Consider the following 11,908-nt stretch of genomic DNA (forward strand, 5'->3'; position numbering starts at 1 on the left):
TGGATTTGGGGGCTACACAAACATTAGCACAGCAGAGAGGAAGAACGATGAATGGATAAACAGAAGAGAAAACCTTTGCTGCTTGCTGGCTGTGTAGTAGACACTTAGCCAATGGCCACATGTGGATTCCGCTTAATCCTCATACAACTCCAAAGCGGTGGCATCCTCTTCAGTCTGTAGATGGAGAAAGGAAGCTCAAAGGAGCAAAATGACATCTTGGGCCACACAGCTAAAGGCTAGCAAAGGTGGTATGAATGAGCAGGCCTGTTGGTCAAACCAGTGCCCAGTGCCCCCTCAACTCCAGTGGCACAGACTGTTCACATCACCTTGTCTACACCCCCTACTTCCAAGTGAAGGTGCCTCTGTCTACACTCCCCCTTGGGTAAGCATAACATGCTATATACCATGGGACCCCACCCTCTGACCACAGCTGCCTGGATCTGGGGTCAAGTTCCAGCAGTCCACAGCGGGACTCAATGGTATGTATATGAGCTGTTTTGTTGTTGTTATTGTGTTTTTTGTTTGGTTTGTCATACTATGGATGGAACTCATGGCCTCACAAAGGCTAAGCAAACACTTTACCTCTGAGCTACATCTCCAGCCTTTTAATTTTATTTTGAGACAGGATCTCACTAAGTTGCTTAGGGCCTCAATAAATTGCTGAGGCTGGCCTTGAACTTATGATCCTCCTGCCTCAGCCTCCCAGGTAACTGGGATTACAGGTCTGCACCACAGTGCCTAGCTGTATATTAACTAATTTTGATGAATATTGCATTGCACAGAGGTTGTGTGAATATTCTCACTTCCCCATATCCTTTGATAACCATTTGTTATTAGGAATTCTAATCTTTACCAATCTCAAGGTAGTTTTTTTTTTTTTTTTAAATCAGTGTTATTGAGGACCTGGGAATGTAACTCAGTGCTAAGCACTTGCCTAGCATGTGTGAGGCCTGGATTTAATCCATAGCACCACAGGCACAAAGAAAAATCAGCTTTGTTGAGGTATAGTTTATATATGATACCCAGGATAGTTTTGACTCTATCCTGCTTGATTTCTTACCTTAGTACAAATTCCCTCTTTGTGCAAGGCAGTCAAGTACCCTCTCTATTCCCACTAAGGCCTCAGCTCCAGTTGAATCTTTACTGATTTTAAGCCTAAGACACTGTCGTATACATCATCTGTTTGATGCTCACACAGTTCTATGAGATGACTTTTATCACCATCCTAAGGATGGGGAGGCAGAGGACACACCAGCCAGTGGGAATGCTGGGTTTAAATCGAGGTGGTTTCAGGTCCACACTCCATAATCTTCTGACTCCCTCATTCTGACTTGTTGGAATCAGACCACCAGGACTTGCCTCCCAGCCCTCCCATCAGTTGCTATGAGACACTGAGAAAATCCCTTTCTCTTTCCAGATCTCTGTGCAATGAATGGTCGGAGTTGCCAACTTCCATGAGCTGGGTGGAGACTGGGACAGGAAGTAATCTAAGAGTCTTCCTTGCTGATCAGAGTGGACAGGGAAGCAGAGGAAAAGCAAGTTCCTGCTCCCTGAACACAGGCAGCACTTCTCCACCCCACCCCCCAATCCTGAGCTCTGGGGAGGGTGGGAGATCCCTATTTCAAGAATTTATCCAACATTTGTGGGGCAGGCTTCCCTTTTCCCAGGAACAAATTACAAAAGCAGGTGGAAGTCGTTATCCTTGTGGAGTGGAACCGGGCACAGGAACTTGCCCAGAGGCCCTGAAAGATGATGAGAATGAAAACCAGATTGATTTCACAGGGTTATGGGGAGAGGAAACTGGAGTTCCTGCTTAGTTTTAGAAACTGGAGTCCATATTTTACAGGAGGGGAAAATGAAGCAAGAGAGAGTCAAGTGACTTGCTCAAGGTCACACAAGCTTAAAGATCCGAGCACTGGTCTCTGAATTCCCTGAGCTAGGCTGGGCAGCTCCCCACACCCTCTGCAGTGGGCCAATCTGCTTTACCCAACAATCCACATGGCAGAAAATTGGGGAAGAGCCTGCTGCTGGAGAGGACGCAGTAGGTTGGAGCTAAGTCTTGATGACACTAATTGGATACATCTGCTGGGCTTCCTAATTTAATTGGGCTTTTATTATTTGCACATTGATGATGCCTTTGCATATATTACCTTTGAATATTTGACTAAAACGACTGTTTTGCTCCACAATTTCATGGAATCTGCAGCGATGGAAATCTATAAAGGGGGCACTTGGAAAATTCCAAAGGTGTGTTTCAGCCTGGGAAAACATTTTTTTTTTTTTTTTCACCCAAAGCTTATAAAACATCTCCATCCTTTTAGGCCCCTTTCAGCTGTCCCAGCGCATGAACTTTATTTCCTTAGGAAGCTCGGACACAGCTTCCACGCTGATCACAAGTTCTGTCTGTGTTCTCTCACTGTGCTGGGGAGAGTCTGGTGGTGTTAAAGATGGGGGAGGCAGTGATAAAGAAAGACCAGCCTAACATTCTCAGCCACCTTTTGTCATTACTATCCCTGTCCTAGGTTACCCTACCCCGACTCAGAAAAAAAGAATATAGTTTTTTTGTTTTTTGTTTTTTGTTTTTTTGTTTTTGGTACTGGGAATTGAATCCAGGGACACTTTCTTCCTGAGTTACTTCCCCAGCCCTTTCAATTTTTTTATTTTCAGTCAGGGTCTCACTAAATTGCTGAGGCTGGCCTTGAATTTTGGATTCTCCTGTCTTGGCCTCCAGAGTCCCTGGGATAACAGACTGTACCTGGCAAGGTATAGGCTTTGATTGTAGTACAAAACCAGGATGTAAAGGATGAACACCAAAGCTTTGGAGTCCAAATAAATTGGGTTTGAGTCCAGCTCTGCCTATCAGCTGTTGCCTTTGGATAAGTTCACCTCTCTGAGTCTCTGTTCATAACAAAGTATGAACATATAGGGTTGTTAAAAGGATCATATGAGATAACACATGGTGACTGGTTCATTATAAGGACTCGATGAATGGTAGTGAATATGATTATTACACATGGTTCATCAAATATGGCATCAGTTGCAAGACATCATTATTTTAGGTACCCATAAAACAGACACATTGTGATTAAACTAAACTATTGCACAAATCTTTCTTATCATGTAGGATAAGGAGAGTTCATAAAAGAGCTCTTATAGACTTAGACATCAATGCTTAATAATATGTCATGTGCATAAAATACACAATATGTAAAAAGGAAAGGGTAAGGAAAATGAATGCATTTCAGAATGGTGCAACCATTCTAAATCACTTCTTGAGTTAGTGTCACTAATAATCATATTTTCCACATCACGTTGTCCTCCAACGTGGTGAGTCACCTTTTTTTTTTGGTACCAGGGAATGAACCCAGGGGCATTTTACCACTGAGCCAAATCCCCAGCTTTTTTTTTTTTTTATAGAGACTGGGTCTTACTAAGTTGCTTAGGGCCTTGCTAAATTGCTGAAGCTGGCTTTGAACTTGCAATCCTTCTGACTCAGCCTCCAGAGCCGCTGGGATTACAGGCACGCTCCACAACACCAGGCAGTGATTCCCCATTTCTCAAAAAGGATCTTCCCTACTGTCTCCAGCCTTTCCTCCCAAGCCACTGATACTGTCCCTTAGGTTTTATAGATGACCATGTACTAATCATAATTGTAAGACACATTGAGTTTCAACATATCAAAATGTAAAAAAAAATTGTACATTTTAGAATTGTTAAAATATGATATTATGGTGTTACAATCAGATGTGAAGTACATTGTGTAAGTGTGTTTGAATAATGATAAAAACTTTAAAGTTTGTGGAGAGTTTACTTAAAGAATCAGAATCTTCATCATCCTTATTCTTCATTGCAGTTACTACCACCATACTTTTATTTCTATTACACTTATATGACATTCTCTGAGTGCCAGTCGTGGACAAAAATGTTGATCATAAATTATTAACACACTAAATTCTCACAACAGTCACATGAGGTAGATACAATAATTACACTCATTTTACAGAGGAGGAAGCTGAAGTACAGAGGTAAAGTAACTTGCCTGAGTCATGCAGCTAGTCTGTTTCTAGAGTCTTTTTTCTTAACTACTACACTAGGGTGTCTTGACCTTGGCATTACTGACATTTGAGGCAGATGGATTTTTGTTGTAGGGGGCTGTCCCATACCTTGTAGGATGTTTGGCAGCTCTCTGACCTCCACATATATGCCAGTAGCATCTGTTTTCTTGGGGGTACAAACCAAGACATTTTGTACCTTTTCTTGGGGGTACAAACCAAGACCTTGCTGAATGTCTCCTGGGGGTGGCAGTGGGAGAATCATTTCATTTGAGAAGCACTTCGTATGGCCCCTTTGGGGGAAACTAGATCCCAAGCTCAGCTGCAGCGTGTGAAGTTGAAGTTCAGAAATGATGAGAAGAACCTAAGATTTGGTCATGTGACTGGTCAGCCTCAGGTGGCCTGTAGGGAGTTAGCGGCTACACCAGTGCTTGAGGTGGGCAAGTGATCCAGGGTTCAGGAGACAGGTAAGGCTGAGAGCATCTGAAAGATGTATCAGATGTGTCTGACATGATAGACTTATAGAGAAATTGACTTTCCTTTGTCCCTCAGACCCATCTTACTTCTCTTGTCCCTCTTCAGGGACAATCACTATCATGAATATATTATGCATCTTTTCATTCTTTTTCTTATGCTTTTACCTTTATATATGCATAGACATCTATGATAAATATATAGAACTGATTTTTCTAATTGAAAACTTACTAAATTAGGATTTGGATTTTGTAGTATACAATAATTTTGTGTTTGCTTAATAGTATGGTTTGAGATTCATCCATAATGGTACATATAGCTTTTTTTCAAGATATTTGATTGGTGTATTATAGTTGTACATAATGATGGAATTCGTCAGTACATATTCATACATGCACACAATGCAACAATATAATTTAGCCAACATCACTTCCTAGCACTTACCCCGCCCTCCCCTCTTCCCACCCTCTGGTCCTTTTAGTATTTTTAAAAATACTTCTTGGTGTGGGGATTGAACTCAGGACTTTATGCATGTTGAGCACATGTTTGCCTCTGAGCTACACCTCCAGCCTTATTATACCATATTTTACCTAGCCATTTTCCTATTGGTGGATGTCTGAGTTGTTTCCAGTTTTGCATAATTACTAACAATCCTGCTGTGAGATTCTCAAATGTGCACACATGGAACTCCTCTTGACATTATGCCGAAAGAAAGATGGAATTGCAAGCTTGTAGGGAATGCAATTGAAATGAAATGTTCCATTTCATCAGATACTGCCAAATTATTCCCTACTGGGTCTACATCAATTTATCCATGTGTACTCCACGTGTAATATACAAAGTTAGCCTTTTCTACATTCTTACCAATATTGCCATTCATTAAAATTTTTGCCAATCAAGGGAATCTGTGAATAAACATTGTCCATCACATGTGTTTTAGAGGGCAAAAGGCTGAAAGTCGCCCAGTCTGTGAGAACTGTCATGTTTGACCACAGACATCATCCGGAGTTTAAAAGTTGATGGATTGCTCAACAACTCCTCTGAGAATTTCACCTAAGTCAGTGAAACACAAACTGCTCTTAAAACAAAGCAGTCATCAAATTAACTGCTGTGATGAAAGGACTTCCCCATGGACCTCGTAAATGTGGTCTCAAGTCTGCCCAGCAGGTCACTGTGCATGTTCCTGAAGTCGCTGTGCATGTTCCTTGGTGAAGCATTAACATCAAGCTTGGAGGTCTGCCCTCCGTTCCACGAGGCTCTGCATGTGGGCAGGGTGGACTGAGAGCCTGCACTTCTGTACTCCCCACCTCCCAGTGCCAGACCAGGAATTGGTAGGGCCACAGGTGATGGTCTGCCTCTCAGTCTGTTAGGGAAGAAGCCTGGCTTCACCTGGCCGCACTGCTCTGGAGGTGAAGTTGGCCTGTCTCAGCCCCTTTCTGCTCTGGGAGTACTTCCTGGCCCAGGCCTTTCAGACCTTCCTGGATCACTTGTTCCCTTCCAGTTATGCATCTCTCCTCCTTCAGAGTCATAGTCTCGGGTGTTAAGAAAACTCAGCAGAAGCCCACTCCTACCCCATTGCTCAGGGTCCTGGCAGTTCGGGCAGTTGCAATTACATCTGAACAACAGGGTTGATCCTTTCCTTGGGGTTATGGAGGCTAGGGTGAGGAGCAGCACACGTGAGGATTTGGAAGTTCTTTGAACACTATCAAGTGCCATGGGTAACAGGTTAAGTGGGAGGTTTTGTGTCTGAGTGCAGGAGGCTCCAGTTTGACTGTTCCATGGCCTTGTCTCTGCCACTTCCTAGCTGAGTAATTTCAGGAAGTCTTCGCCTCTCTCTGGGCCTTTGTTTCCCCATCTCTGACATTAGAGCATTGGACTAGATTGACACATCCCAAAGTGTACACCACAGAAGTATAGAGATATTCCTTGAAAAAGGGATTCTGTTGTGCATTTAGTTCGGAAACACTGAATGTGAAAGCTATTACCCTGGATATCAGATTGAAAGGCAGCATTAAACATTCTGACACATTTAACCGGAAAGAAACTTGGTGTCTGTTTTCCAAACTTCTTTGGATTTGAAACTCCTTTTCTTGTTGAATGAATGATACATCTCTGAAATCAGGGATGTATCTCATACTTGATGTATCTTAGAGTCTCTGACATATGGGTTAATAGCAGCTAACCATGTTGGGTGCCAATTAAATGCTGATGCAAAGTATTTAATTTAATAAATCAGTATTTTTCTAATTTAGTATTTTACTCAATGTGCCCCAGTAATCCTGTGAATTATGGACTATCATCATTTCTACTTTATAAATGAGGAAACTGAGACACAGGTTAAGAAACCCATCCAGGGTAACACCATTGACAAATGGTGAAACTGGGACTTAAGTCCTGATAAAGTCATACTCTTTTTATTTTTTATTTTGAAAAAGGTTCTCCCCTTAGTTTTCCAGACTTTCCCTGAACTTGCAACCCTCCTGCCTCAGGCTCCCAAATTGCTGGCATTGCAGTCAAGTGTCATCAGGGCCAGCTTGAGACTGAACTCTTTGCTTATTTATGTTGACCTTTCAAGTCCCTTTGGAATCTAATCCGAGACACAGTGTCCATAAATGACAAAAGGCAAGGTTGTCAAAGGCCTTTTGAAAATACCATGTCTGGCAATTATCAAGAATACAAGTGACAATAAATGTTGGTGAGGTTGCCGGGGGAAAGGTTCACTTATATGTTGCTGGTGGGAATGCAAATTGATGCAACCACTCTGGAAAGCAGTATGGAGATTTCTCAGAAAACTGGGAATGGAACCACCATTTGACCCAATTATCCCGCTCCTTGGTTTATACCCAAAGAACTGAACGTCAACATACTATAGTGACACGGCCACATCAATGTTTATAGCAGCTCAATTCACAATAGCTAAGCTATGGAACCAACTTAGGTGCCTTTCAACAGATGAATGGATTACAAATGTGGTATACATACACAATGGAATATTACTCAGCCATAAAGAAAAATGAAATTATGGCATTTGCCAGGAAATGGATGGAACTGGAGACTATCATGCTAAGTGAAATAAGCCAATCCTAAAAAAAACCAAAGGACAAATGTTCTCTCTGACATGCAGATGCTAACTCACAATAAGTGGGGAGGGGAATAGAAGTTCATTGGATTAAACAAAGGGGAATGAAGGGAAGGGAGAGGAAATAATGGGAATGGGAAAGACAGTAGAATAAGTTGAACATAACTTTCCTGTGTTCATACATGAGTACACGACCAGTAAAACTGGGAAGTACTCCATGTATGTACAATATGTCAAAATACATTCTACTGTCCTGTATAACTAAAAAGAACAAAAGAAGGAGGAGGAGGAGGAGGAGGAGGAGGAGGAGGAGGAAAGTACCATGTCTGCCGGGCACAGTGGCACATGCCTGTAATCCCAGCAGAGGCTGAGGCAGGAAGTTTGGAAGTTCAAGGCTAGCCTCAGTTACTAAGTAAAACACTATCTCAAAATAAAAAATAAAAAGGATTGGGGATATAACTCAGAGGCAAAATGCCCTGGGTTCAATACAAAAGAAAAGAAAGAGAAAGAGGAAGAAAGGGAAAGAGGGAGGGAGGGAGGGGGAGAGAGAGAGAGAGAGAGAGAGAGAGAGAGGAAGAAGGAAAGCATGTCCAGTTAGAAAAGGCTGATTCATAAATGAGTAGAATCCTGTTCTGGCACTGGATTAGAAAGCCCCTCAGTGCTCCAGGGTTGGGTGAGGAACAGGGCTGTGGAGTGACAGTGGAAGGGATCAGTCAGACAGGTGTGGAAGCACAGGGACCCGGATCTGGCCTTCTAGTGCAGGGCAGAGGGGGAACCCAGCACCTGACCCACCTAGGAATAGGCCTGAGCCTCAGACTTGGATCCTGCTCTGAACTTTGTGAACCTTTTCCTCATCCTGACAGTCCACAGGAGAGGCGGGATTAGGCAATTTAGGGGAGAGTCAGTAATTTGGGGGAGAGATGAATGGGCTCTTGGAAGACTAGGGAACAGCCTGTGATGAAGTCCTTCTGGGCACAGTGTCCACCTCCAGTCTCTTCTGTCAATTAATCTTCCCTGGTTGATGATTCCCAGGAAGGGAATGACACTTGAGTTCCTTTTGGAGGATTGTCTTTAGGCAGATAAGGGAAGTTCAGAGACCCTTCCCTGCATTTTCTGTTCTCCCAGTGCCCTCGGTTTGAAGTTCAAAGCAGATATTTTGGGGGGGCATTTTGTGAGCTTCTTCAATGGCTATTGCAAGGCCACAAACTTTTCTTTCTTCCTATCACTCTCTTGTGTCCTTCTACAACCTGGTGCCTCCTCCCTCACTGGGTTCCTAAAATTCTGCTCCTTAGGAAATGTCCGAAACTCATTTCTGTTGAAGTGTCTCTAACTGTTCCTCAAAAAACGCATTGATATGCTGGCAGACTGCAGGTGATCACAGCAGACAAATGGGGTAAACAGCAGGGGATCGATAAGCAGCAAAAACTGCCTCACCAAAAAACAGATATCCTCTGCTTGAAATCCAAGGAACGCAGCCTCCCTCTCGTCCGCCACCTTGGATCTCTCTAACTGTTCCTTATGTGAGGGGAATGTGCTTCATTTCAAGGGAAGGATGCACTTATAATCAGGCATGTTTCCTCAGCTCTCAAGTGTATACCAATCCTGGGGGATTCTTGTTAAAAATGCAGTCCGATTTGGCAAGTGTGGTTGGAGCCTGAAATTCTTGCATTACAAGTTCCTGAATGGTGGAGAACTTGGGTTCAGGATTTCTGGACTCTTCTTCAATGCCACTTTGCCACTTTATTTTGGTGGGGTTGGGGGGGACCAGGGATTGAACCCAGGGGTGCTTAACCATTTACCTGCATCCCCAGCCCTTTTTATATTTTATTTAGAGCCAGGGTTTTGCTGAGTTGCTTAGGGCCTGGTTAAGTTGCTGAGGCTGGCTTTGAACTTGTGATCCTTCTGCCTCAGTCTCCTGCCTCCTGCCTGGCTTAGATATCACATTAAAAAAAAAAATCTAGCTGACATTTGGGAAGCTACTTAACTTTTAGTGTCAGTTTCTCCATCTGCAGAATATTAAATGTTTGTTAGTAGTTAAGAAATATCCAAGTATTGTGAACACCTAAAATAGTGGTACTACCTAATGGAATTGTTTAAAAACATCAAATGAAAAAATTACATACAGGATACTCAGCCCAGAGTCTGGCCCATAGAAAACCTTCACTAAATGTTAATTAGCTCTTTTTGTCAAAGGGAATGGAAAGGCTGGTCTAATAGAATCACAAGCACCAGGAAGCCTACAGGGGGGTGGGGAAGGAAATCAGTTACTTCTGGTATCATGAAGGTAAAGTCATTCTTATTTGGCCTTAGAGCCATTGGAGGGAAGTCCCCCTCCTATCATTCATCAATGCCTCCTTTCTGGTTTCCCTGGAAAGGATGAGAATCCTAGATCTCGCTGGGCAAATGTGAAGTCAGACCACAAGTCCAGTCTCCCGCCTCAGGAGCCCTGGCTTCCCAGAAGTGTCCTTTGTGCATTTTTCACTTGCTTGCAGCCACACTCGGCTGCTTCTCTTTAAATCATCTTCACATCACAGGGTGTTGGGAGCCTGCCTGCCTCTCTGGGGCTCCAGCTGTCTCCTGTGGAATATGAATAGTGCCTGTAGGGCTGTTTGTCTTTTTGCCCTTGCAATCTGCCTTCTGCGCAACGTCTAGGTTGGGCATGTTTGCAGGCTTGATGAAGTCATTATTTTTCTTGGTGACATTTTCTGGGAGCAGTCTGGATTCATGCAGAGCTGAGGATTCATGCTTGTGTCTGGAACTGTGTGGCCCACACGGTGCCCATTGTCATCTGTGCCTATTTGTTCCTGGCATTAGATAAAGACCCATCCACACTCAGACCAAAGAATCCGAGGGCTCTGAAGCTCAGGTGTGGCCCTTGTCAAACTGAGAGTTACATGGAACCCCTCTGAGATCTTGTTAAACTATAGATTTAGTAGGGGCTAGCCCTGAGATTCTGCATTTTTAACAAACGTTCGGGTAATCTGATGACTCTGGTCCACAGATCACACTTTGAGTGGCTAAGTAGTTCTCAAACCTCACACATTGAATTATCTACAGGTTTTGTTAAAACTGATTGCTGGGTTCCCACCCCCAGAGTTTTCTGATTGCAAGTTTAGGATGGGGTTTGATGATTTTCATTTCTAAGTTTTCTGGTGATACCAATTACTGCTAATCCTGAGACCACACTTTGAGAACCAGTGTTTCAGTTTCCCAACCTTTCTGTCATCTTTATTGCTATTCCTTGAGTCCACTGGTCTTAAGAAATAACCACAATTCAGTCCCGCTAAGTACCTCTAGTCTGTCACTTCTACGGCTGGCAATACCCAACTTAGTCTCTAGCACTTGGGCATTCTCTATGGCCTCTGTCTTGAACTGGTCACTTGCCGTGCTTCTCCTTCTGCAGGCCCGCTGACCTCATTTTCCCACTTCCAACCTTTTCTGGTCCTTTCGCCTAATTAACATGACACATTCATTTGTAGTCTTTGTCTCACTGCTCTGCCACTGCCAGACTCTCTCCTCTGGCTGCTCTGTGCAAATGGTCCCTTCTTGTCTGCACCCTGACCTTCTGTCCTAGGGCTCCTCCTCTTTTCCTGGACCCTCTAGGGGCATGAGGCAGCAGCAGGGACCTGGAACGTGAGGCTTGCCCAAGGGAAGCAGAAATCATGGTACTAATTAAACCAACATGGACATGAGGCCCTGGAATTCAGGCGTTGGCCCTATCCCATCTCCTCCATCCAGAGCCTCCCAGGGGCTGGAATGAGTTGGTTTGATCTTCTGGATTGATGCAATTAACAAGATGGTTGTGAAATGCTTTGTTTAACTGGACTGGTTTCTAGGCCTGGTCCAAGCTAGACAGGACTCTGGCCAGCTTCCATACCCCTAACCCTGTCTGCTCCCATGAGCCTCACCACAGCCAGTGACCCTTAGGTCCCCAGGGCTAGCATATTATTTCCAAATATCCTAAACTCCTTAAGAACCTCCCCTGAAGAACTTGGTGACAATTCCCCTGACTTTTCCCTGCCAGTTCCACCTCTGTGAAACTTTCTGTCTTAAAAACTGGCCTCTCTTGCATGGAAATCTGTGCTTGTAGTAGAACAGAAAAGAGGAGACTTTTCTGGGCCTTGCCTACCATCATTAAGTGATGGTCTGAGAGTCTGGGGCGCCATACCTCTGTGTCTAATAATTTTTGGCCTCAAAGATGCAATTTTATCTCTCTTCCTTGTTATAGTTCCCCAAGTTGTTCACCTTGTTGGGCAGCTCCTGTCTTAACTGTTCCAAGACATATCCTTTGAGCACAGCACAC

Source organism: Sciurus vulgaris (genome assembly GCF_902686455.1).
Source record: "Sciurus vulgaris genome assembly, chromosome: 2".
NCBI classification, from domain to species: Eukaryota; Metazoa; Chordata; class Mammalia; order Rodentia; family Sciuridae; genus Sciurus; species Sciurus vulgaris.